The sequence below is a fragment of the Mustela lutreola genome, chromosome 10 (genome assembly GCF_030435805.1).
Source record: "Mustela lutreola isolate mMusLut2 chromosome 10, mMusLut2.pri, whole genome shotgun sequence".
NCBI classification, from domain to species: Eukaryota; Metazoa; Chordata; class Mammalia; order Carnivora; family Mustelidae; genus Mustela; species Mustela lutreola.
Window position 1 is genome coordinate 69,711,995 of NC_081299.1, and position 6,000 is coordinate 69,717,994.

Here is a 6,000-nt window from a genome sequence, read left to right on the forward strand (position 1 = left end):
GCAATCTATAAGACATCGGAGATTAAACAAGACAAACAAGCTTCTTATCCTCAGGAAGCTTACATTTAAGTGGGGAAAAGAGGAAAGGAAAGAGATACTTAAGGATTGTGATAAATATTGCAAAGCAAATCAGATGGTTGCAAATCAGATGCAACCATGATGGCTGAAATCCATGGCAGGGAAAAAAAAAATGCCATGGCAGTAGTACAGAATAGTCAGAGAAGGCAAGGAAAAATTTGGGACCTAAGTATAGGAAGGAGCCAGCCATGCCAAAGCAAGAGCAAAGGGAGAAACCTCATAGACAGAGAGAAAAAGAAATGAGAGACCTTGAAAAAGGAAATATTTTGTCACATGCAACACGAAAGGAGGCCAAAGTGGCTACCACCTGGGGAGCAGGGGGGAGAGTGACATGAACCAAGGTTGGAGAGGTGGGAGGAAACAGTATGTGCAAGATCTCAGAGGTCAAGCAGCTGAGCTTATTTTTCCTGACTTTAATGTGAAGCCATGGAATTGCTTTAAGGAAGTTAGTGAAAATTATAACCACTCTGGTTGTTTGGAGCGAATAGAGTAGAAGTGGAAGAGTCGACATGCAAACATGGGTTTTGGCAGCAACCCAGCCACAAGATGATGAGGGTTTAGGATTCACAGTAGGGATGGAGAAAAGAGTATAGATTTAAGATATATTAGAGAGCTAAAAGTGATGGTGACTGGTGATGGATTGCATATTAGGGAGGTGGTAAAGAAAGTCAGAAACCAAGCATAGGTTTCTGCCTAGGTTTTCAGCTAAAATAATTGAGTATGTAATGGTTTTACTTTGTGAGACAGAAAAGCCTGGGAGACAATTTTTATTATTCTCCTATATGGGTAAATTTTTATACCTGTGAGCCAATGGGACTCCAGGTTAGTAAGATAATTGAGGCTTTGGTTCTCCAAGATTCAAGCTTAGAAGAGAACTATGGACTGAGTATATAAATTTGAATTTTTTCAGAAGGCTTCTACCATTTAGTGATAAGAGTAAAAGACAAAATATTTGCTAAAAGTAGCAAGAACAGCTAGTGAAGTAAAACAAACAAACAAAAATGAGGAAACCATGGAATTGTGGATTCCAAAAGAGGAGGGCATTGGGAGAAGCCTATGGTCCACTGTGTCAAAAGTTGCCATTAATTAGCCTAAGACAAGACAATGATATTTCCATCATATCTAATTTAATTTTATTAGCCAGCACATTTGAAATATAAGCTATAATTTAACACATATGCAAAATGATACTGTGATTCTTATTCATTCATTCATTTGATCAATAAATGATAGGGGGTATAGGCTGTGTTAGGCATTATTAAAAATACTTTCTTTTGTCCCCTCAATTTTTTTATTGCAGGATAAACTTTATGTCTGTAATCAGACACAAACCTTCTTCTGAATAATCTAGTCTTGATTTATATAGTAACCTTCAGGTCAATAACTTTCTAGATCCCAATTCTATTTAAATTTCCTTTTGTAATGAAAGAATCATCCCAGCCCCTTACCATTTCCCAAAAGAGTAGCACTTCATAAACTTCTATTTCTCCTACCATTGATAAGGGCATGAAACCACAATCAAACTGGAACAGAGTTAGGAAAATACAATCATTAAATTAAGGCATAATGAAAGTCTGGCTGTTTTTTTCTTTTCTAATCCCATATAAAGCAAAATTGCTCCTCTGAAACAAGAAAAAGGGAGGTGATCACAGGAGGCAAAAATAAGCAAACAAAACAAACGTGATTTAGTTAAATATTATCCTAATTCATCTTTTCCTAGTTTGCATTTTTCAATCATTTATTTATGGAGATTAGGAGATTGGCTTACAGCCGCTGCAGAAACACAAGGGCTATAGGTAGATTCTACTACAGTGGCATTGAGCCAAGCATCTCATATTATGATTTTTGGCACAAGGTGTTACTTTGAGAGGGCAGACTTGTTTCCCTGTATATCAGGCCAATCCGCACCGCATTCTTTCCAAAGCGTGGTCTTTATTAGGGCCTGGCCCTTTACATCATACGTGGTCCACATATTGGCACAGCTTGCCAAGGGTTTTACTAAATACATTTTCTACATGCTACTCTCAGGCATGGTGTTTATTAGTGGCATAATTATCCACCAAGACCAAATTATATAAATTGGAAAATTTTTAATTCTGTGTTTTATGTATTATGAAAAGAAAAAAAAAAAACCCTTTGACTGCCAGCTTGTGAAAATGTTATGTACATGACATAATGGTCTCCAGTTCAAAATACTTACTGTGCAAATCTTAACAAAAAGTCTAGAGTTTTACTCTCACGATAATATTCATCACTTAACTGGGTGTGAAAAATTATATGAAAGCATTCTCACCTGGAGGTCACAGTATGAACGAAAGGGTATACAGAAGACACTAACAAAAGTGGGAAAACTCATATGAGAAAATGTTCAGATGTACCAGTAAGAACAAATAAGCAAATGTTTTGCTATTGTTGTTATTATTTTATTATAACTACTGTTATTGTTTAAATCGGGGCTGCTTTTGCAAATTAGCTTGATTTCTCATTACCATTCTGGAGAATATAAGGCCATTTATTTATTTAAGGGGACACAACTAAGTTTGAAGCTTTGTCTCCCACTGCTTTTCCTTGATGTTTGTTATCTGGACAAATAACATTATGTAGCATTGATATGAAATGAAAAGAACAGGTGGAGGCTATGGTTGTGTTTTGTTCTTTTTTTTTCCCCCAAGAGCAGTTTGCACTTTTGCTTGTTAGCAAATTGCAGCCTGTAGTGTTCACTTTCTGAAATAGAAATGGGAAACAGAGATAAAAAGAGTAGCAACGAGAAACACACAATGTGGCCGCTAACACGCCCACCAGCAAGCTAACTCCAGCTTCGTCCTCTACTAACTTCATTCAAGGAGGACAATGGGAATCCCACCTTGCTCTATGGTAAGGATCTTGTTCAATGGCTTAAGAAAAGAGCTGAAGAGATTTTTAAATTTCTTATATTGGTCTTTTTAAAATAATTCTTTAAAATGGATTATTTTGTGGGCTATGTAAGATATTTATAGGCACTACTGGATGTTTCCAGATAACTGTTTAGATGACTATTTTTTTTAAATATTTTTATTTATTTATTTGACAGACAGAGATTACAAGTAGGTGGAGAGGCAGGCAGAGAGAGAGGAGGAAACAGGCTCCCCAATGGGCAGAGAGTCGGATGTGGGGCTTGATCTCAGGACCTTGGGATGATGACCTGAGTCCAAGGCAGAGGCTTTAACCCACTGAGCCACTCAGGTGCCCCTAGATGACCCTATTAAAAGCAGTGGGCTAGAACAGTGCTTCTTAAATTTTAATGTGCATAAGAACTGCTTGCAGATACTGTTAAAAGGCTGATCCTGATTCAGTTAACCTGGGCTGGAGCCTGAGATTCTGGGTATCTATCAAGTCCTGAGGTGTTAAGATGCTGCTGGTCCATAGAGCATAGTTTGAGTAGCAATTAAAAGACTCTAAAGAGATCACCTTCTACTTCTTTCTGGAAGCAAGACATAAGTATAAGGTATACATAGAAAGGAAGCTTTGAAACTTTATTATTATTATTATTACTACTACTACTACTACTATTATTTAGGTTTCAAAGTAATGGGAATTTTTTTGTGACTTCATCACAATGAAGTTTAGAAACTTCGTTGAGAAATTTGAGTTCAGAATATGATACTTTTATTTTACCAATATGGTTATTTCTTTTCATTGTATAAATTTTACGGTTTATATTTAAGCACAAGTTTGTGACTGTTTCTAGAATAAAGTTATATATTTTTTAGAGTAGGGAAGCATTTGGTTATTTCTGTGCCTAAATTCTCTAATTTGTGGTGTCTTTCTTAACAATAGTGTTCCTTTTGTCAGGTTTATATTTTGGGGCTTACTAAATAATTAATCTGATTACATAACAAGAGGGTAGAGACTTGGGGCTGACCACTGGCGGTTTTAGCATATCGAACTCCTTTGGCAAGTTAGAAGCAAAAGAGAGAAATCAGTGGTTTTCCACAAAAGATAGAGGGGTGGTAGCCATAGTGAGGACCAGAATCATGCAGGGAACTCTTACATATTTCTCCCTCTTCCACTGACATTCCTTTCCAAATATTAGAATTTCCTGGTGGAAACATGGCTATTTTAATTTGAAGGTTCTGATTTGCCACCTCCACTTCCAAAATTAAGACATGCAGAAATGAATTGATATTTTGAGTTTCACCTTTCATTTTGAATTTTAAAGTCAAAGCCATAACATTTTTTTTAAAGAAAAGCCATAACATTTTTAAAATGTTCTGCATACTTTTATTTTTTTCAGATAGTTAAATAACTCTAAGGTTTGTATTAGAAATTTTCTCACAGACCAAATAGCTAAAGAGGATAGCATGTCAGGATATACCATTGCATTGGTGAGTGGTTCTCAAGTCTGGTCATAATCCTGGAATAACTTAGGGGAATTTTGAAAAAACACCAATGCATGAGCCCCACCCCAGACCAATTAAATCAGAATCCATAGGCATGATGTCTAGCATTATTGTTTGTAAAGCACCTCAGAAAATTATATGCAGCCAGAGTTGAGAATCACTGATATAGGCCCAAGACCCAAAATTCTCTCTCTCTGAAGTAATCTAGAATAATTGATTTTTATACTAGCAAAATACTGAGTTTTAGAAGAATAAATTACAGGAACGTCTTCTCATGGAATTCTTCAAGACTTAGTTCTACTTGATAATATAAGATCTGTGGACTGTCAACAAATGCATCATCATAAATTTTGCCTTTTCTGAGAATAATCAGTAATTGCAATCTCAAGGGATATGTAATCACTCATCTCAGTAGTTCTCTCAGGGTACCTACAGCTGACTGAACTCAATTTAATAAATTAGTGCTGATGGCATTCAAGTGCTTAGGATACTATGAGGTCCTTTCACTTAAGAACATGCGTGGTTTTCCTGTTTGTTTGTTTTTTGTTGTTCTAATCCAATTATATGTTTAGAAAAACACACATAGGAAATAAATCTCTTGACAACAGAGAAAAAGAAACAATTTCCAGATTACCTCATACTCCCATCTTTTCTGATTTCTTGAATGAAAGTTTAAAAGAATTTTTTTGAAAAATCAGATATAATTTACATGAAGTAAAATCCATCCTTTTTAGTGCACAGCTTAGCTTTACAGTGTACAGTGGAGAGACAATTCTCCATGGGTTCTCATGTTTCTGCATTTCTTGCAAGCAGAGACACTGACTGTCCTTTCTTATGGGCTATCTTTCAAGTATGTTTGCATAGCGAGAAACCTTGGAAGATTGAGTGTTTCCCACTGGAACAATGATAAGGCATTATATGAGTCACCAAGCCAAGTTTCTTGAGACTGTATGGGCAGATTCATAATGTCAGCCCCTCAGCAGTCAAGGAAAAAATGTTATTTCAGTTTCCCACCAACAAAATGAGTTTAAACCCCTTACTGGACTGCTTGGGGGTTAGAGACAGTATGTGTCTCCTCTGGGCATTCTACATGGTTCTTTATATTGGCTAAGCCACAGTGCACCCTGGTTTAAGTGAGGCCCAAACAATGGGCTGTGTTGGAAGCTGTCCAGGGAGCTGTGGCACACTCTGTACATTTGGGGCTCCACTGCCCTAATGACCCCTTCGAATTGCAAGTCTCTGTGATTAATGACTCTGCCAATTACAGGCTTCTGTCAAAGAAAGGCAACTTCCACTCAAGGGAGTTGTTTTAGGGTTTGGACTTATCGTCTCCTTGACACAGCTACCACCCTTCCTGAAAAGCAACTATTAGCTTGCTACTGGGCTCTTGTCAAAACTGAATTCCTGACCCATGGAACTCTAGTGACACCCTTGCTTGATATTTCCATTTGAGTATATATCAACTTGGACTCAACTAACAAGGTGGGAAGGCCCAGCCAGCTTTGCACTGTAAATGGTATATTTAAAACACAGCTGGCCTCAG